At 38.2% G+C, this 22,555-nt stretch overlaps 1 non-coding gene across 1 annotated transcript; it reads left to right on the top strand.

Annotated features, from left to right (window-relative positions):
• Positions 1-234: 234 nt before the first annotated feature.
• Positions 235-341, top strand: LOC127116600 (small nucleolar RNA R71). Its single transcript, XR_007801417.1, has one exon. It is a non-coding gene; the product is annotated as a small nucleolar RNA R71 (small nucleolar RNA).
• Positions 342-22,555: the final 22,214 nt, after the last annotated feature.

The raw sequence follows: 22,555 nt of genomic DNA, 5'->3' as shown, positions 1-22,555 counted from the left end.
GCCTGCATCATGTCTAGAGAGCTTATCTCATGTATTCCACCTTGGGTGTCCTTTTTCTCTATTGATGCTCGTTCAGTTCCCCATTGGTTATGGTTTTGGGCCATATCCTCAATTAGGTCACAAGCTTTGGGATAAGGTTTGTTCATCAGCGCGCCACCTGCGGCAGCGTCGATGCTCATCTTGGTGTTATAATGGATTCCATTGTAGAAGGTATGAACGATCAGCCATTGTTCTAGGCCATGGTGTGGGCAAACTCTTAATAGCTCTTTATATCTCTCCCAAGCTTCGAAAAGCGATTCTCCTTGGTTTTGAGCAAATCTAATTATGTGGTTTCGAAGAACAACAGTCTTACTAGGGGGAAATATCTAGCAAGGAATACTCTCCTAAGGTCTTCCCAGACAGTTATGGAATTAGCTGGAAGTGAATCTAACCATGAACATGCTCTATCCCTGAGGTAGAAAGGAAATAATCTTAAACGGATCGCATCAGGTGAAGCGCCATTAGATTTAAAGGTGTCGGCTAGTTGGATAAAACCTTTTAAATGTTGATTCGGGTTCTCAGTAGCGAGACCCGCGTATTGGTTTTGTTGCACTAATTGCAACAAAGACGATTTTAGTTCGAAATTGTTAGCAGGAATAAGGGGGTTTAATATACTCGAACTAGGTTCCTCGTCATAGGGTTGGGCAAATTCCTTAAGAGGTCTCCTATCGTGATTCTCGACCATAGCTTTCTTAATTCGGATGAGTAAGAGGCGTGTACGAATGTAACGTTTGGGTTCCGCTAAAGGATCTACTAAATTTCCGGTACTAAGGGTTCTTCGCATTTACGGGTTAATAATGCTTTACTCTCTACGGTGTAACAACAGGGTACGAAATTTGACGAAGTTGGTCCCCGGCAACGGCGCCAAAAACTTGGTTGTGTCGATTCACAAGTGCACGAATAACGTCAAAGTAATATAAAAGAATATCGATCCCACAGAGACCAAATCGTCAATATATCGATTACTATCGTTACGGTGTTTATCTAAGGCGGTGTAAAAGAGATATTGGGTTTGTAAAATAACGGTAAATAATAAATGCAGGTAAAGACAGGTTGAATGTATTTCACGTCAGTTAAGTGATGTTTCGATTGTCTAAATAGAACTACTTATGAGGCAATATTTTCTACTCTTGAAAAGAATCCATTGAACAGGAATTGTCGCTTTCGCGTATTCAGAACCGAGTTTACCCTTAAATTAAGGCCTCTTATTGTCACTTATAAAAGGTGCGCAGAATGCTAAAGTAGTAAACTTATTTTTAAGAAATGAGACTTGTAAACTTAGTTGAAAAGTGATTTTGATTGGGAAGTTTACGCAAGGAGTTTCCTGATTTTAAATCTATCAACGCGTCCGAGAATAGTTTCAAAAATAGTTTTTCCTTAAAGTGATAAAAATTCCTAGTTACTAAGCCAGGGTGCTTTCGCACTCCTCGAATAATTAAAACTAACCAAGTTTGTTTTAGAAAACTCAAGTTAAAAATCAAAACAGCCTTTAAAGTATTTCTACAGATTCAATATGTGAAACATTACTTTAATCGCGATCCTTACATTCTAACCTTTAAAAGATTTAGCCAGACATGGTAACACAAACAAACACAACGGTGTTAATCATGATGAAAATTTTATTTTAGAATGTGAGGCGTAAAGAGCGAGTAAAGTGCGTAAAATAAATAAAGTAAAGAGAGTGCGGAAAATAAATAAAGTAAAGCGAGTGCAGAAAATAAATAAAGTAAAGCGAGTGCGGAAAATAAATAAAGTAAAGCGAGTGCGGGAAATAAATAAAGTAAAAGCGAGTGCGGAAAATAAATAAAGTAAAGCGAGTGCGGGAAATAAATAAAGTAAAAGCGATGCGAGAAATAAATAAATAATGCGATAAATAAGAACTTGCTCCAAATGGAGGGCTTTAAATCTGGTACAAAAATAAACCTCCGACTCCTGAAGCTAAAGACGACAACAACTTGAAGTGACCCAACTCAATCTCACTAAGGTGCGATAACCCCCCGATGTGATGGATTACCGCTATTACAAATGATAAATATATGCTTAGTGTTGTAAAACTAAGTTGGATGATTAGAAAATGAAATGGAACGAACTATTTATAGAGGATTTCAACAGCTTGCAAAGACCATGGTGCCCTCCAATTTCTCCTTAGTGGGAACTTGATTACCAAAGGTGGTGCCCGCCATCCCTTCATGGCGCCTGCCATGTATGTAAATGGGGTGGATCATGGGAACGTGGTTGTTACCTCCTAGTTGAGGGCTGATGACTCATGGCTTCTCCTATAGCGGCCGCCATGTGCAACGCCATGTGTGTAATTTCGGCGAAAAACCCCAATTTTAGGTCTTTTTGCTTCGTTTCTTCCAAAAGAGTCCGAAAGTGCTAAATATCTGAAAACAAGAGAAAAGAGGGCATAATACAAACAAAATGATAATAAAGTCCTAATAAACATGTGAAATCCGAGTCAAAACACAAGGTGTAATTCAATGTGATCAGTTTCCAAGGCAAATCACCCTCAAAATCTTGAAGAAAACTTGATCAATATGACATGTAGAGATTAATGGAACTCATATATGATGCTCATAACCATTCTTAGACCAACTTATGGTTGTGCTCCCTGTCATGAGGGTCTCAAACCCTAGATATGAACTTGATAGATCAATGGTGATCATGCCCTATCTACAAAAGAGTTAGGCAAATACAAAGACATATTTTTGGTATTTTGGTTAGTAAAGTGATAAGATACAAGTATGATACAATCACATGGTGCTTGGTGATCTCTGCCAAAACAAACCCAATGAAAGAGGGGTAAGGAGGATGCCAAGGTATGATCTCATTGTTAATCCATATGATGAAATTGCATTAGGGATCTTAGGGTCAAAAGTGGGGTCTTACATTATGCGAGGAGGATTTCAAATTTCTTTACAAAGGTTGAGTTTCATCATATCCCTCGATATGAAAACCGGATGCGATGCAAAGTATTGGAATGAGGTTCCCAATTTAATTGCGATGCGTCTTGATAGGCTAACTCATGTGTTTGCTGTTGAAGAGGCAAAAGATGAGAAGCCGGGGTATTTTGATATCAAGTGTTTCCTCCAAAGTCATATTTACCCGCTTGGGGCATCTTTGAAAGATAAGAAGACTTTGAGAAGATTAGCCGGCAATTTCTACCTAAATGGTGATGTATTGTACAAGAGAAACTTCGATATGGTTCTGCTCAGATGCGTGGATAGACACTGTAGCGGTGTATTCGTCACCATTGGAAATATTAACTAGATCCAAGGTAAATCATACAAAGTCGAGTCGCCACCGCACTTCTATTTATCCAAAGGAATGGTTAGAAAGCGAACAAAAACCTATAAAGTTTTATAAACAAAACTAGTAAAAGACAGAGATCTGGGTAAGGGGGTTGGTTATGTCATGGGAAGGTGTTAGGCACCCACAACATCCTAGGTACTCCTAGGGAGCCCTTTTCACAACTTGTTGTATTGGTTATTGTTTATGAAATTATTTTGTGCAAACATGATTGAAGAGATGAGAGAAGAATATACAAGTTTATTTACATTTTGTGTTTGGATGGATGAACCCATTGCCTACGTACCCTCTCATGAAAGATAAGGATCAAAACCCCGTAGTTCGGGTAACAAATTTCAAAACAAATGAGTGGATTGATTTTAAACAAAAGCCTTAAGGTCTTTCATTATCAAAGGGAGAAAACTCGACCTGAACCAACAATCCACCATGTGAGAATAGCTTCGACATGCTAGTGAGGGGTTAACCCTATAATAAGCATGGAAGGATTACAATTCGATCACTAAGGATGCGGTGAGATTTACATCAACCACTAAGATAATTCAGATCTATGGCTAATGCATGAAAATTTGATTAAGAAGTGGACAAGGGCCACAAAAGCAATTTGAGTGGGTTGAATTAACCAATTAGAAGTATTCACAAACATGGTCAAAGTTGACTTACAGTTCAATTCAAAATGAGTATTATGAAAAGAAAGTTTGAAAATCAATGGCATAAGGCCTAGGTTTCTAATGTTGAAAACAAGTCATATGTTTGCACAAAAGTTTTCTGGTTTGAGTTAAGGATGAAAATATGGATCAAGGTTAAGCATGTAAGGGTGAGGGTTAAGGGACAAAGCCACAAATATGGTTGCTTTCTCAAGATCATAGAGATGATCCAAGTAAGTTCCTTTGGAATAAGGCAACACAAGGCAAAAGCAATAAGCAAGTCTCATAAGAGAACCACAGAAAGAGGAAACAGAATGCCAATTAATGGACTTACATCCAACTCCAAAAACAAAACAGGAAACAGAATGCCAATAGATGGACTTATATCTAACTCCTCACAACAAACAGGAAACAGAATGCCAATAGATGGACTTACATCTAACTCCTCAAAACAAACAGGAAACAGAATGGCAATAGATGGACTTACATCTAACTCCTCAAAACAAACAGATGAGCAAAAAGCAAACACACATGAGCAAATACGTCAAAAGCAATCACATCAATCAATCATCACACTCTATATACAAACAAGAGGCTCAGACAAATGGTTGGGCTTTAGTCAAGAGGGGTCATATCAACCTCGACAAACAAGCCAAAACTATAGGGGTGTTCTGAAGCTCTTAACCACTAACATTGAGAGTTAGGGTGAAGCTGATGAAAGATGGAAAATGAGGATAAGACCTCATGCTCTTAACCCTGGCCTGGGTGAGCTTATGATAAAATAAAGTGTGGGGATCTAGAATGTGGGATCCTATTCCACTTGACTGACTCGATACAAAGATCTTGGGTTATGTTCAAGAGCATCAGCACGTAGTGCGAGCATAATGAACGACTCACTGAATAACAGGGGATTGATTGCTAATCCCTTCTATCTGTCAATTGCCTCTTCACTTAGGAGGACTTAACAAGTAACATGCCTCATTTAGAGGTCTTTGGCACAAACGTAAACAATCACAATCATTGCCTCTTAAGGAGGACTTCAGCCAAATGCCTGCCAAAAAGGCGACAGGACTTCCAGACTACATGGAGTAAGAAGGCTAAGCTACCTCAGTGGTGTATCAACCACACTCCAAAGCAAAGCTCAAGCAAGAGCTAAAAGCTACTAATGCACCTGTACAAAAGCCAAACAGTTAATATTGTATTCAGAAAACCAAACAGTCAACACAGTGGCACTTTTCAATATCTACACAATGTAAGTCACAAGTGCAAGCACTCAAGTGAGTTCATCCAATCAATGAACCTACAACACAACAAGAGTTAGTGATCAAAGCAATAGGCATCTCAAGTAATGAGACCACACCAACCATTAGTGCTAAATACCTGAAACACAAAACACAATTGGTGAGTACAAACCACTAGTACAAAGACTAGGGTCAAAGGCAAGTCAAATGACCAAAACAGAAGTCAATATTTCACATGAAGCACATTCAATCAGACAAGAAAGAGTCCTCAAAAGTACCAAAATCAAATCATAAGGCAAAGCCATCAAATGATCAAGGTAAAGCTAAGGCAAGCAAAATGATCAAAATTGGACATCAAAAATAGAAAATCCAAATCAAAACAGAAAAGCATCCAATGATCATGAATTTTTTTTATGTGAATTCAACATGTTATGAACAAGCATCATGCAAAAAATTAAGTCTAGAAGAGCTCAAATGATATGCAAATGAAAATGCATAAATGCAACATCAAATATGTGACACAAATTGTCACACCATATGTTCATGTGTCAAAAACAATGATAGCAAATGATAAAAATGCCAAACTAATTCTCAAAAATCATGTCACATGTTAGGATCAAGCATGTCAAATTTAAAATCCATTGGATAAACTATGAGCACTTCACAAACAGATCAATGCAACATATCAATATGGTATCATGTTCAATCAAACAATCACAATTTAAAATCCAGCAACAAACAAATCATGAAAATAACATCAAAAAATAATAGACATCAACACAAGCATGTGAAAAAAAAATTGGATCAATTTGGACATGTTTTCTATTTTTTTATGATTTTTTGAAATTGAATGAACAAAAATGAAATAAAATGAAAATCATGTGGAAAATGAAATGTGAATGAAAATCAGAATGTACATCATCAAGTCTCGAACACATGCAAGCCAGGTTAATAAGAGAAACACAAATGCAATTCAGAAAATGCCTGAGCGGAGGATCCAACCAACGCTCTAAGGCTCAAAGGCGCTGGATCAAAACGCAGCGTTCCAATCCAAATGAGGAATCAAATGGAAATTTCAAAACGCTCGCGCCAGGATTCGAACACAGGTACGCACGGTCCAAGAAGCGCTCAAACGAAATTAAAAATAAAATGCAAAGCGAAGGTTCGAACACAGGTCTGGACGACTCAAGGCGCATCAAGCCAAAACCCTAAGGAACTGAACCAGACGGTCGGAATAGTGATTCCGGTCGTCTTCTCCGGTTGTACTCCGGTGAACACGCATCCAAAAATTTTCAGAATCACACAAAAAGCATACCATTCGAAAGCTCTCACAATGCGCAGTCCAAATCCATATTTAATTCAAACTAATTCTTCCTAACAAGAGCGGATCGAGCAAAAACAAATTGAACATCCAAACTTCAAGTTCCTGTATCTAACTCATTTCTCAACCAAATCGAAATCTAAAGCTATCAGAATTCTCAGCCAAGCACGATCTATCTAATCATGTACATGAAACAACAAATGGTGAAGATCGAATTTCACTTACTTGGAACTTGCAGTGTTCAAATTCGTGTCCTCAAGCTTCTATACTTTCCAGATCTTCTCCTATAACCTCAACTTGAAGCTTGATGCAAGAAATAGCAGCTGAAACCACCTCAATTCACTCCAATTTCAGAAATCCATCTTCATGTTCATGCACTTGTGTAGCTTGAATCTGCACTGAATTGACCAAAGTAATGCTTGATTCTTGCTCAAAACTCTTCCATGATCATGAATGTGTGAAGAAAATGAAGGTTTGTGTGAAGAATAGAGAGATTCGAAGAGAGAGAAATTTGGGAGGGAAATAAAAAATCTCAGATCTAGAATTGTTGTTATCTGAAAAACAGTTATGCTTAAGCTTATATATGATGTGTTAATGATGTTGTAATCAAGATTAGGCAATGGCTAATTGAAAATTAAGGAGAAATGAGGTGTGATGCAAAAAATGCAAGTGTGAGGTAGCATGATAAATGTGCACGTGAACAGTGCCATGCAAGCTTCATTTTCACTCAAAATCATTCAATAAGCAAGATGGAATTGGTATTTGGCTTGTATGATTCACTAATTTTGAAATCTCCATTTTCCCTCCAAAATGCTCATGTATGGACACGTGATCATGTGAGCTTATTTCATGCAAGGCAATGATTGATTTGTAATCTCTTGGTCATAAGGAGCATTTTGCAAAAAGAGTGGACCAAATTGGAGTTTTGGATCAAAAGTTATGGCATTTTGAACTTCCAAGTATACTTTGCAATCATTTGTTCATAACTTCTCAACCAATTATCATATGGACATGATATAGGACTTTTTGAAAAGAGGAGAGACAGATATTCAACTTTCATGTTGACCAAAAATCCATTTGAAGCTTCTTTGATGTTGGAAAGTCAAGTTGAATGTGGACCAAAAACTTGCCATTTTTGGAAACTTGAAATTATAGGTCACTTTCCATTTTTGGAAACTTTTGCTTTGACTTCAAAACCTTCAAGATAGATGTTTGACATGATGAATAGGCCTTGTTTGAACATGAATGGAGTGTTTCAAATCATTTCCCACATCTCAAAGCCTTCAATTGACTGCACAATTGATCATTTGGTCCTCAGATGACCTTGACATGCCTTGATGAATTTGAGCCTTTACCACTTGGGAAATTTGTTTCAAAATGAACCTCTAGCTCACATAAGCTCAAAATAAAGATTATGTGGTCCTCATACCAAGAAAATACCATCAGCTTTTATACAAAGGAAATCCTTGAAGTGATTGACATGTGATTGCTTAGACTGCAAAACAAATGTTAGATGACATATTTTTGGTGCTTTTAGTTAGTGATGAAAACAAGAAAAGCAATGATATACAATGCAAGCAATGCTTGGTGATCTCAATCCACTCACAAGGAGATCCCAACCCAAAGGAAAGGAAGGCAAGATGCTCAAAGATCCTTGAGGCTATGTAATGAAATGATATGATGCCATGAGGGATCTTAGGGACAAAATTGGGGTCTTACAGACACGAAGCAGACCTACTGATGACTGAAGTCCATGAAGGTTCCTTTGGTACTCACTCCAATGGACATGCTATGGCAAAGAAGATGTTGCGAGCAGGTTACTATTGGCTGACAATGGAATCCGACTGTTGCAAGTTTGTGAAGAAATGCCACAAGTGTCAAATCTATGTAGATAAGATTCACGTTCCTTCGAGACTATTAAACATCATTTCCTCCCCAAGGCCCTTCTCCATATGGGAAATTGATAAGATTGGCATGATTGAGCCCAAGAAATCGAATGGACATCGTTTCATTTTAGTGGCAATTGACTACTTCACAAAGTGGGTCGAAGCGGCATCGTATGCAAATGTAACCAAGCAAGTTGTTGTGAGGTCTATCAAAAATCAGATCATATACCGTTATGGTGTGCCAAGTAAGATCGTTACTGATAATGGATCGAACTTGAATAACAATATGGTGGAGGCTCTTTGCAAAGACTTCAAGATTGCACATCATAATTCTTCTCCCTACAGACCTAAGATGAATGGGGCCGTTGAAGCTGAAAATAAGAACATCAAGAAGATCATCCAGAAGATGGTTGTGACTTACAAGGATTGGCATGAGATGCTCTCATTTGCTTTGCATGGGTATCATACTTCCATCCGCACTTCAGCAGGGGCAATCCCTTTCTCACTTGTTTATGGCATGGAAGTTGTGCTCCCAGTAGAGGTTGAGATCCCATCATTGTGTGTTTTGATGGAAGTGTAGCGGTAAATTCATGATCATCAAGCTATAGATAAGCTAGACGTCAATAAAACTAGAGTCGCCACCGCGCTTTTATTATTTCCAAGGGAAAAGGGAAAAGTACGAACAAAACCCAAAAAAGTAAGAAGTTTTCAAATCAAGACTAATAAAATGTCAGAGATTACAGGTAAGGGGGTTGGTTACAAAGAGGGAAGGTGTGAGCACCCAAAGTGTCCTAGGTACTCATAGGGAGCCCTTTTTTGTGTGCATATGTATTTTTGTACAAATGATGTTTGCAAATAAAAAAGAGTGTGGGGATGAGAAAAGAATTCATTAATTATATTTTTGTGTTTGAAAAGACCTTCAGACTTGTGCCTTCGTACCAACATAAAAATGAGGGATCAAAACCTCGTAGTTCGTGGTATCAATTTTAAAACGAGTGGATTGCTTTTAACAAAAAATTAAATTTAAAAGAGGCATAAATGTCCTAAAAGAGTTTGCATGAGTGTTAGTTCTTTTTGTCTTTTGAAAATTTCAAGTCAAGTATAGTTAAATTTATTTACAAGTTTGATTAAGAAAAGGAGTTTAAAATGCAATGGCATAAGGCCAAAGTTTCTAATTTGCAATATGGTCTAAGTTCAAAAAACACAAGCACAAGCAAAGAAGATTTTTAAAAAGGGGGAGAGATTTTGAAATTAAAGAAGTGGGGAGAAGATGAAGAGACTAATCCTAAGCATAAATTTAAAAGTTGAGAGTTGAAAAGATCTTACCAATGGGCTTCAATCTAATAGACAAGAATGTCATATAGAAACCCAAATTTCCCTTGGACTTTTGAATTAAGAAACAAACAATACACAAATAGCAAGTTGAAGAGCAAGACATCAAATATAGATAGCCACATCCAAGCTTAGCAACTCCATGATCTTCTTCAAAATTTCCCATGTTTCAGATGACTTCAGAGAGGGCATGAACAGAGGTTCAAAATAACAGCTTCCCAATGATCATGTTGCAGATGAACTCAAATGGATCTCCAATATTGTATCAGTTGAATGTTCACTTCACAAGCACTTGGTTTCATGAAAGTTGGCATTGGCCAAGTCCTTTGCATAAGGAGTGTTGCCTGAATTCTAAGTCCAATAGTCTCAGATCAAAGCAACAGTCCACATAAAATGTTTTTTTAGGGTGTTTTGTTCTTATTATGTAAATTTAGGTCAAAAGACCACACAATCAAACAAGTATATACAAACACAATATATCACAAAATATGGTCCAAATGGACAAAATGAGAATGACATAAAAGTAAATAACTTGAATGTTATGAATAATGGCAAATGAATAAGGCTTAAATATTAAAGTGCATTAAAAGTAAATGACTTGAAATTAAATGTTAGTTGTTAGTGAATTAGAAGTTAGTATTGCTTTTACTTTGCTTGTGTTTAAGTCATTCTTTGGAGAACACTCAACCCACTTATCACAAGCATGGGTCCTTAAACCAAGACATCTTCCAAAGGAAGGAAAAAATGCCAAGTTTCCACACAATACCATGAAAGAGGGGAGACTTACAATCTCACTAACTAGAATCTATGCCTTTTGTGTCAAAATTTAGTGCTATCTTAAGCAATCATAATTGGACTTATGTAGAAGTCACAACTATTTGAGGCCGAGCAATAGAATTTTGGTGTTAATGCATGTTAGAGACATAGTATAATGGACCATGCTCATGAAACATACCACACATAAAAAGAATATGCAAAGTGGGGGACCTAATCTCATCCATACTTACGTTGGTTTTGCAATCAACTAGCCTTAGGATATAAAGATATCATAGGTCCATCACGTGAATGGATAAAGAAGGGGAATGAGCTGAAAAGGGAGGGGAAATGGATCAAACACAAATTGGTCAAAGGAGGATTTTTACTAAATTAAGATCATTCATTCATTTGGGGAGATGGAATGTACATTCCATCAATCCCCAAAATCCAATGATCCTAACCTAGAAAAGTCAAATCAACCTTGACCAAGGCTCAACAACATAAGTCAAACTCACAAAGCCAATTAAAATGGCTCAACATAATTAATTTGGCATTTAAACAATTAAAAATAATAAAAATATGCATTAAATTAAATAATGGTTGGTCAATTTCCTAAAACCTCATCAAAACACCAAATAAATGGCCATGAGATTTATCATAGGTCAAATAAGGTCAAAGGACCTTGGAGAATTTTTTGAAACTTAAAAGTATTTTTAAACAATTAAGAATATTCACAAAATCAATTAAATCATGAAAAATATTAATGATGATCCAAAAAATAATTTTAATTCAGAAAATGAAAGAGGAAATTATTTAAATTTTTTTGGTGAAACTCTCATATTTTTTGGATCAATATTAAATTTAATATGAGTTAATGAAAATAAGACAAATAAAGTGAAAATTTAATTAATCAGAAAAACGTGGACCACTTGATCTCCCTCATTAATTGAGGTGGCAGATCAAGTGGTCTAAAATGCACGTTCCACCAAACACACGAGTCAGCGCGCCACACCTATGGTATTCAAAAGCAACACTCAAGATTAAAACGCCAAGGCTTGATCATGTGGCTCATAACACGTCCATCACATCGCCGGAGCAAACCACCGGTCATCTTCTCTGATGACCTTGGCCGGACTGGTTCTTTCATTACCATCACAAAAATGAAAAATAAAGACATGATCTTAAAGAGAAAATGCCACTGATCACGAATCTGACCTCAATTCAAAATAACTCCAAGTATATTGAGAGATACATAGAGTTGAATTTTAAGGTGTATGAACTGAGTTGCTTTGATTTGACCTCAAAGCAACTCAATCTTCTTGCCTACATTGATAGGACTTCAGACAACCAAGGATCCAAGAGAATTGATGAGAATTAAGAGAGAATCGAAGAGAAGAAAAATCTGGAAGAATACCTTCAATGCTGTGCAGAACTTGATCTCTCTTGCTTCAATTCGTGTTAGACCTTGCTCAGGAAGCTTGCAGAAGTAGCTTAGGATTGGTACAAGGCTTTGGATCCTGGAGTTTTTGAATCTCCAAACAGTGAGATTCAAACTCAAATTTCAAATGAATTTTCTCAGGTTTTCCTTTCAAACGTGAGGGTTTCAAGTGTGGGAGGCAAAGCTGGCGCACAAGGGTCTCTTATTTATAGCTCAAGCAAGTGTTATTTTCCCCTTTAAAAATATTTCCAAATTTGGCAAAGTGAAGTGCATGCTTGCATAGGCGTGTACAGGCCCATGAAACTACTCAATTCAGTCCATATGCAAGTGTAATTGAGTCTGACTGAGGATTGTAATGCAAGGCAAAAGTGTATTGATGTTTGAAGATTGATCCATGCAAATTGATGCAGCCATGTTCAGACCATGCGCAAACCCCTCAAACCTTATCCAAAATGAACGAATTTGGACTCTTTCGAAAGTTTAGGTCAAGAGGAATAACTCTTATGTTGATTTGTTTTTCATTTGGAGCTTGTATCATGATGAATTCTGAGGTGGAAGTTTGGAAATTTCAACATGTCAAAAAAGTTTCTAAGTGTTAAACCATATGTTCAATTATTCCACCTTGGCTAACTTTTTATGTGAGCTTCAAATGAGAAAAGTGTCTTCATCAAAGTTGTATCTATTTCAAAAACCTTCAAAATAGTAATAGAATTGACCTCATTTGGATTTGGGATGAATGAGTTATGCGTTTTTGAAGTTAAGGAAAATCACTTGTTCAATGGTATTGGTCCAAAATGACCTATAATGTATCCTCATATCACATGCTCATAAAAGTTGAATTATCTCTTCCTCCAAACATCAAAGTTGAAGTATACACCTTGAATTTTATTTTGCAACTTGGAAATATTTCATCTCATAAAAATTGAGCAAGTTATGGACTTGGGAAGTTGACTTTCAAATTAAGGTTTAGACAAAATGAACTATAATCTTTCAACATAAAAAATGACTTTCCAAGCAAAAATAGCTATAGACCTCAACATGAAAGTTGTTTGTAATGTCATTTAGAGTAACGTTTCTCTTGGGATCATTTTAATATGATGAAAATTGTAGGAGATAGGGTCTAGGGGAACCCAGTTTTAATCAGATGAAATCCTTTGGTCAACCTCCATCAACCAACTCGCAAAATTGCAATTCTCTTGACTTTTTGGACTCATGGGAAATCATATATGCATAAGATGATGAAATTTGAAGTTCCCCTTGAAATATTTAATCAATTGGTGAAGAAGCTTGTTGAAGAAGTTACACAAGATACCCAGATGAACTAGGGTTTCCAAGGTAAACCAATTCCAAACTCTTGACGAATTCTTGATCAAAAACATGCAAAGATCATGGGGACTCATATATGATGCCTAGCGAAATTGTGGATCATTTCTTGGTTGAGCTCTTAGCAATGAGGGTCTTAACCCTAAATGTGTACTTGATAGATCAAAGGTGATCAAGTGCCCTACCTACAAAAGAGTTAGACAAATGCAAAGACATATTTTTGGTATTTTTGGTTAGTAAAGATGATAAAATACAAAGTATGATACAATCAGATGGTGCTTGGCGACCTCTCCCATAAAAAACCCAATGAATGAAGGGTGAGGAGGACGCCAAGGTGTGATCCCAATGTTAATGCATATGATGTGAATATCATAAGGGATCTTAGGGTCAAAATTGGGGTATTACAGCTGCCCCTATTTAAGGACATTCTAATTGAGGAGGAGAAGGTTAAAATCTTTGTATCGACTCAATAGAATGGGCTTAAATAACAACATATAGAAACAAATTTTGGTCCCTAAGAGACCTCATGATGCATATGATATGAATGTAAAAATAAATCTCTATGGGGAAATATTGCCACAAAGGAAAAGAAATCAGAGAGACCGAAAGTCCGTAGGAGTGTAATGCATTCCGTAAGGAAAAGCTCACTAGGGGAATAAAGACTCTAGGGGGATAAAGGGTTATCGTAGGTCAGACTACGACTTAAAAACTGCTGGGGGACTAGAGTAATTCCATGAAAATGGAAAGACTCAGCCGTGAAACAAAAGGAACGTCTGTAGAGGAACAGGTAGATCAGAATAAAACTGAAATACTTGAACCATGCAGGAAAAACGATTTCACTAAGGAAATACGCACTCAACTCAACTGGGGAAGGAATAAACCTCAACACAGGAGGATCAGAAATCTATTATCCACTACCTATTATAGGGTAAGGGGATAATAAAAATCTGACAGAGAGGACATCCGTTACCGGTTAGGGTAAACATATTAAGGATGACTCACTGAGGGTCGCCAGGAGGTGAATTCATTACCGATTACTGGATAAGAATATACTTGTTGGGGAAAAGCTGAAAATAGGATTTACAACTACCGGTTACTGGGCAGAAGACCAAAGGGAGAGAATATCCGTCATTGGTTAAAGTGAACATATCAAGGATAGACTCAAAGGAAAGAAAATCTGTCACCGGTTAAGATGAACATATAAAGGATAGACTTGCCTAAGGATGTTAAGGAGCATATCTGTCACCGGTTAAGATGAACATATCAAGGATAAACCACTTGAACAACAAAAGTAGGAATTACATATATCAGATGCTGGATAGAATACCATCAAAGAGAATATCCATCACCGGTTAGGATGAACATATCAAGGATAGACTCCGAGGGGAGAAAATCAGGATTTACAACTACCGGTTACTGGGCAGAAGACCGCAAAGAGGAGAAAACCCGTCATCGGTTAGGATGAACATATCAAGGATCAACTCTCTAGGAAACAAAATAGGGATTACAACTACCTTTTTACTGGGTAGAATACCAAAGATGAGAATATCCGTCATCGGTTAGGATGAACATATCAAGGATAGACTCAAAGAAGAGGAAGAAAATATCTGTCACCGGTTAGGATGAACATATCAAGGATATACTTCCTGGGGAAACGTAAAAACGAATTCGCTGGGGAGAAAAAAGAGTTACTTTTGTCGGGTATTGGGTAAGAAGTAACAAATTGCCAACTAAGAAGAATACTACCAGTCATTGGGTAATAAACTCTTATGGGACCAAAAGTATCTATCTAGGTAAGATCTAGAAAGAAACGGTCAAACAAGACTCATCCCAATGAGGGTATAACTCAAGGGGAGTGGTTCCATCCAAATAATCAACTGGGGAGGAAGCTGAAATAATAATCATCCATGAGGAAATAACTCAGTGGGGAAAGAAGAAAGGTTAAAATCTTTCTGCTTAAGGGGGTTGACACTCTACAATTGAAGGAGGACAAACACACCAAATCTGTACGGGGATAAAATACCACCATAACAGAGAATAAGAATTACAAGAATGAATTAACAAGTACAAAAAAATGAAGTTATATGAATGCATATATGTGTATGTATATGTATATATGGTGATTATGCTGACAAAACGATCTCAAAGGATATAAAGATATCGCAGATTTGAATCATCGATACAATTCTCAGCCAATCCACAAAAGATGGAAACAACTGCTGGAGAAAAGAGAGATCAATATCCCAAAAGGCTTAACCTTAGCTGGGGAAAGAAGAGATCTGCTGAGGAAAATGTTACCAATTCTGCGGGGAATTTTAGGTCAACACCACATCAAATGGGAGACAACCCTGCAGGGGATAAACACAAATAAATGCTCAGAAACCAGGAGGAAACTTTGACTGGGAGCGAATCTGATTGCGACTAGCGGGGAAACCAGAGTCCTGCCGGAACCATGCGAACTGCTGTAACGAAATGTCTGCATTCTGCTAGAGAACAAATATAAACTCGACTGGGGAATAAACACAAACTCAGCTGGGGACAACGGAGAATTAACCGCCTGGAGAAATCAACAAACACCGGGTGCTGAACAATGCTGCCGGGGATGAAAGAGAAATCGCGCTTACTGCTTGGGGAGAACCAATATTGTTCCACACTTAGGGCTTTACTGCTTTCGAACCACTGTTGATATTCCTTTTAAATGAAATCGATTGCTTAAAGTTAATGCTTTTATATGTTTAAGAAAATATGATTTTGATTAAAAAATTCAAAATGATCATAATAAAATTTAAAACTATTTGGCTGAATTAAATAAGAGTAGAAACAATTGGATAAAAACTCAACTTTATTTAATAGAATGGTAGTCCGTGAATGACAAGACTCCATAGATCTTTACAAAGTTGAAAATGGTAATGTACATGGAAAAGGGTTACATTGAATACAATGATCACTAATCCTTCTACCAACTTCTGATATCCACTATTCTCTTGACCGCTACTGGGGACGAAATAATCAAAACTGACCGTTGTGCCCGAGAACGCCTTCAAAACGGAAGATCAGCAAGATGCAGTTACTTGCCATAATCCCTAAATTTTGCATAAATTTCCCCAAGGTGGGGTACTCAATTTATCGGGATAATTCCTTTTGTTTTATGTCTCTTATTTTTTCCTGGACTGCCCTTTCGGGTTTTCAATCCATCAAGATGCTCATTTTTGCCTAAGCCGCCCTTTCGGGTTTTCAACTTAGCGAGTTGTTCTTTTCTTTTTAGGCGAAGTATTTCTTGACTGCATCGGCGATCACAGAACGCGTGAACTCTTCACCATCCATAGTTGTAAGTATTAAAGCACCGCTCGAAAAGTCTCTTATAACAACGTATGGGCCTTCATAATTAGGAGTCCATTTGCAACTAGTATCAGGTTTGAAAGATAAAATTTTCTTGAGCACGAGGTCACCTTCTCGGAAAACACGAGGTCTGACCTTCTTATCAAAAGCTTTCTTCATTCTCTGCTGGTATAACTGACCATGACACATGGCAGTCAACCTCTTCTCTTCGATCAAATTTAGCTGATCATATATGGTTTGACACCATCCAACCTCAGTCAACTTGGCTTCCATCAAAACACGCAATGATGGGATCTCAACCTCTACGGGGAGCAAAACTTCCATGCCATAAACAAGTGAGAAAGGGGTTGCCCCTGTTGAAGTGCGGATGGATGTACGATACCCGTGCAAAGCAAATGGGAGCATCTCATGCCAATCCTTGTACGTCACAACCATCTTCTGAATAATCCTCTTGATGTTCTTATTTGCAGCTTCAACATCCCCATTCATCTTAGGTCTGTAGGGAGAAGAATTATGATGTGCAATCTTGAAGTCCTTGCAAAGAGCTTCCACCATATTGTTATTCAAGTTCAATCCATTATCAGTAATGATCTTACTTGGCACACCATAACGACATATGATCTGATTTTTGATAAACCTCACAACAACTTCCTTGGTTACATTCTCATACGATGCCGCTTCAACCCATTTCGTGAAGTAATCAATTGCCACCAAAATGAAACGATGTCCATTCGACGCTTTGGGCTCAATCATACTAATCATGTCAATTCCCCACATGGAGAAGGGCCATGGGGAGGAAATGACGTTTAATAGTTTCGGAGGAACACACATCTTATATGCATATATTTGACACTTATGGCATTTCTTCACAAACTTGCAATAGTCAGATTCCATTGTCATCCAATAGTAACCTGCTCGCAACATCTTCTTTGCCATTGCATGTCCATTAGAATGAGTACCAAAGGAACCTTCATGGACTTCAGTCATCAATAGGTCTGCTTCGTGTCTATCCACGCATCTGAGCAAAACCATATCTAAGTTTCTCTTGTATAACACATCACCATTCAGGTAGAAATTGTCGGCTAATCTTCTCAAAGTCTTCTTATCTTTCAGAGATGCCCCAGACGGGTAGATCTGACTTTGGAGGAAACACTTGATGTCGTAATACCACGACTTTTCGCCTTTGATCCCTTCAACAACGAACACTTGAGCTGAGCTATCAAGATGCATCACATTCAAATTGGGAACCTCATTCCAATATTTTACCATAATCATTGAAGCCAATGTTACAAGAGCATCTGCCATTTGGTTCTCAACTCGAGGGATGTGATGAAACATAACCTTTGAAAAGAAAGTCGAAATCCTACTCACATAATCTCTATATGGTATCAAACCAGGTTGATTCGTCTCCCATTCACCTTTGATTTGATTCACGACCAAAGCTTAATCTCCATAGACGTCTAAATACTTGATTCTGAGATCAATGGCCTCTTCAAGCCCCTTTATGCAAGCTTCATATTCTGCCATGTTATTTGTACACTTGAAAGTCAATCTCGCTGTAAACGGAAAATACATGCCATGAGGAGTAATAACCACTGCCCCAATGCCATTACCATACTGATTAACAGCTCCATCAAATACCATGCCCCAACGGGAACCAGGTTCTGGCCCTTCTTCAAGCAATGGTTCATCACAATCTTTCATTTTCAAGTACAAGACCTCTTCATCAGGAAAATCATACTACACTGACTAGTAATGTTCAATCGGTTGGTGAGCCAAATGGTCAGCCAAGACACTACCTTTGATTGCTTTCTGAGATCGATATTCAATATCATACTCTGATAACAACATCTGCCAACGGGCATCCTCCCAGTTAAAGCAGGCTTCTCAAATATATACTTGATTGGATCCATTTTGGATTTCAACCAAGTGGTATGATTCAACATATACTGACGCAAACGCTTAGCAGCCCAAGCCAATGCGCAACAAGTTTTTTCAAGCATATAGTACTGAGTCTCACAGTCAGTGAACTTCTTACTGAGGTAGTAAATAACAAACTCTTTCTTTCCAGTCTCATCTTGCTGACCTAGAACATAACCCATACTCTCTTCAAGTACAGTCAAATACATGATCAATGGTCTTCCTTTAACAGGCATAGACAGAATTGGAGGCTCAAGCAAATACTCTTTGATACTGTCAAAAGCTTTCTGGAAATCTTCGGTCCAATCACAAGATTGATCTTTCCGAAGAAGCTTGAATATAGGCGCACATGTGGCAGTCATGTGTGAAATGAAACTTGAGATATAATTCAAGCGGCCGAGAAAACCTCTGACTTGCTTCTCAGTTTTGGGCGCATGCATTTCTTGTATTGCTTTGACCTTGGCAGGATCAACTTCAATACCATTATTGCTGACAATAAAGCCCAACAACTTACCAGAACGAACATCAAAAGTGCACTTATTGGGATTCTAGCGGAGTTTATACTTCCTCAAATGCTGGAATAACTTCAACAAATGCTTAACATGTTCCTCTTCATCAATAGGTTTAGCAATCATATCATCAACATAGACTTCAATCTCTTTATACAGCATATCATGAAAAAGAGTAATCATTACTCTTTGGTAAGTTGCACAAGAATTCTTTAAAACGAAAGGCATCACTCTATAATAGAATGTTCCCCAGGGTGTAATGAATGTGGTATTCTCCATATATTCGGGTGCCATCTTGATCTGATTATAACCAGAAAATCCGTCCATAAATGAAAAGACTTTGAATTTAGCTGTATTATCTACCAACATATCAATGTGTGGTAGAGGGAAATCATCTTTTGGACTAGCTTTGTTCAAATCTCTACTATCAACGCATATACAAACTTTTCCATCCTTCTTCGGAACAGGTATAATATTGGTTGATTTCTTCTTACGTGAGGCCTCTTTTGCCTCCCCACGGAAACCGCATTAGCTTCACTCTCTTTCTTCTTGCTGAAATTGTTACCATATCTCTTACTAGATGACACTTCCTCTCTAGATAACCGTCCCTCTCAGACACCTTCTTCAAGCCTCATCCCCATGTTCACCATCTCGGTAAAATCACTGGAGGCACTGACGATCATCCGCTCATAGTAAAATGAGCTCAGGGTCTTGAGAAATTTTTTGGTCATCTCCTTTTCTTCCAAAGGATGGGTAATCTGAGCGGCAAGCTCTCTCCATCTTTACGCATACTCCTTGAATGTCTCCTTATCCTTCTGAGACAATGATCTCAACTAGTCTCTATCTGGAGCCATATCAACATTATACTTGTACTGCTTCACTAAGGCTTCGCCCAAATCATTGAACGTGTGGATGCTCGCACTATCCAATCCCATGTACCACCTCAGAGCGGCACCGGTCAAACTGTCTTGAAAATAATGGATCCACAGCTGATCATTATCCATTTGAGTAGACATCTTTCTGGCCTACATCACCAAATGACTGAGTGGACATGTATTCCCCTTGTATTTTTCAAAGTCAGGTACTTTGAACTTCACCGGGATCTTCACATTTGGAACCAAACAAAGTTCTGCAACACTCTTTCCAAACAGATCCTTACCCCTCAAAGTTTTCAACTCCTTTAGTAGCTCAAGGAATTGATCCTTCATCTTGTCCATCTTCTCATACATATCAGGGCCCTCAGACGGCTAAGAATGACAGATGGTGTATTCTACACGAGGTAGAGTATGCACAACTGGTGGCGGCATAGACATAATCGGGCTAGATGTCAGCATGGAAGCAAAGGTAGGTGCAAAGCCTTCAGGCACAAAATTCGGAGGCATTCCCCATGGGAATCCGGCAGGCATGTTAGGTACAAAGTGAGCAGCGGTTGCAGGACTGGTAGAGGTAGCCACCTCTGAAATGACAGTCCTCTGAGGAGGAGGAGTTGTAGGCGTTGGAGAAGACTGGCTCTGAGCAGCTAGGACTGACTCCATCATGGTAGTCAGACGGGCAATCTCATCATTCAGGTCTTTGTTCTCTTGTTCAAGATGCTCCATAATCCTTGAGTGATTGGCACGGGTATTGTATCGATGATTCAACTTGGATGAAGCACATAAGAAACACCAATGAGACATCTGGCGAAAGAGAAACCTGCTTATGCGAATGATGCATGAATTGCAATGCTTGATTATTATTTTCATTTTCGAGGAACTTACTATATTATTTGCAAATACATGTATATTTAACAATAATTGTAACAATTTGATATGACCATAAAAACCTCTTTTATATATGTAATTGGAAGGATTACATTGAGTACAATTTTAGAAACCAAATGAAAATACAAGAGAAAAGGAGACTAGTCATCCTAAGGATCCCTAACAACAATGTCAGAAGATCTGGTCGTAGGCACGTAATTCCTTCGAATGCGTCGGATCTCGGTCTCAAAAGAAGCCTTCATTTGAGTCTTCTCGAGGACAAGCTGATCAACAATCCTCTTCCAAGCGACAGAAGACTGAGGCATACTAGAGGAAGATGAAACCTCCGGCTCTCTCTGTCTCTTTGTCACTCGGTCTTCAAGTAGCTCAATAAGTGTATCTTTGTCCTTAGACTCAAGCCGCAACTCCTCATGCTTTCGGCGCAAAGCATGGAAACGCTCTTCCCACATATCCTTCTCTCGCTTCATCTTGAGGAATGCGTCTTCCAACTCCTCTACATCTTGGTTAGGGAGAGTTAATGGCTCAACCAAAACCATAGACATAGGTCTTTCACAAGCATATGGCATTTTTAACTCCAAATCTCTCTTCTTCACCCAAAGAGTGTAAGCTTCCAAAGCTACACAATTGCACGGGCCAAGCTCGGATCTTCCTTTCCTATGCACATTATGCCAAGCATGCACCATCTTCTGCTTCAAATTTTGGGGATCTTTACCCTCTTGATAGAAATGACCTTCTAACAAAGTGTTATTAGGTTTGTCTCTTAAGGGGAACCCAAGTTGACGACGAGGCAAAGCAGGGTTGTAGTTGATTCCTCCTTGTGTACCAATGAGAGGAACATTAGAGAATTCACCACAACAATCAATAACCTCCAAGCTACTCAATGAAGAATCATACTAAAATATGTCATCATTAGTGAGAGACATAAGTCTCTGAGACCACCGTAGACATTGTCTGTTCTCCATAAAAGCAAGCATCTGAGGCAAGTGCGAAATAAACCACTTGTACAGAAGAGGAATGCAACAGACAATAGTTCCACCACCCTTAGAATTCCTTAGATGCAGAGAGAAATACATATCTCCTAACAGAGTAGGCACATGATTCCCAATCAAGAAAATTCTAATAGCGTTAACATCAACAAAATCGTCAATGTTAGTAAACAAAGCCAAACCATAGATGAGTAGCACAAAGATAGCTTCAAAAGCATCCACACTACCGGTTTGAGCAAAGGAAGTAGCTTCCTTGATAAGGAACTCAGAAGTCAACCCAAATAATCCTCCTTTCTTCATCCAATGAACTTTTATCTCAGACTTCTTTAAGTGAAGAGCTTCAGCAATAAGATGAGATATAGGAATCTCTTCCAATCCCTTAAAAGACACTTTGCTAGAAACAGGTATTCCCAAGAGATGGGCATACTCCTCCAACATAGGCACAAGCTGATAATCCGGAAAAGTGAAGCAACGGTAGAGAGGGTCATAAAACTGAACCAACACACTCAGAAGTCCTTCAACCACATCAGCAGATAAGATAAACAGAAGCTTCCCATGATATCGTTTAAGTCCAAGGGATCTAATACAAAATATGCTAGCTTCCTTAACTCTTTCAAGTCGGAACATCTGAAACTGTACTTCTTAGTGTTCCTTCGTCCATAATCCGTAGTCTGAAATTTTTTGCAAATAACACCTTAGTTCCTTGAAATTTTCGTGTGATGAATGTCATGATGCGCATGAATGCATGAATG

This window comes from Lathyrus oleraceus, chromosome 1 (genome assembly GCF_024323335.1).
Source record: "Lathyrus oleraceus cultivar Zhongwan6 chromosome 1, CAAS_Psat_ZW6_1.0, whole genome shotgun sequence".
In the NCBI taxonomy this organism is placed as follows: domain Eukaryota; kingdom Viridiplantae; phylum Streptophyta; class Magnoliopsida; order Fabales; family Fabaceae; genus Lathyrus; species Lathyrus oleraceus.
Note: the sequence above shows the minus strand (reverse complement) of the source record. Positions and strands in the feature narration are given on the sequence as shown.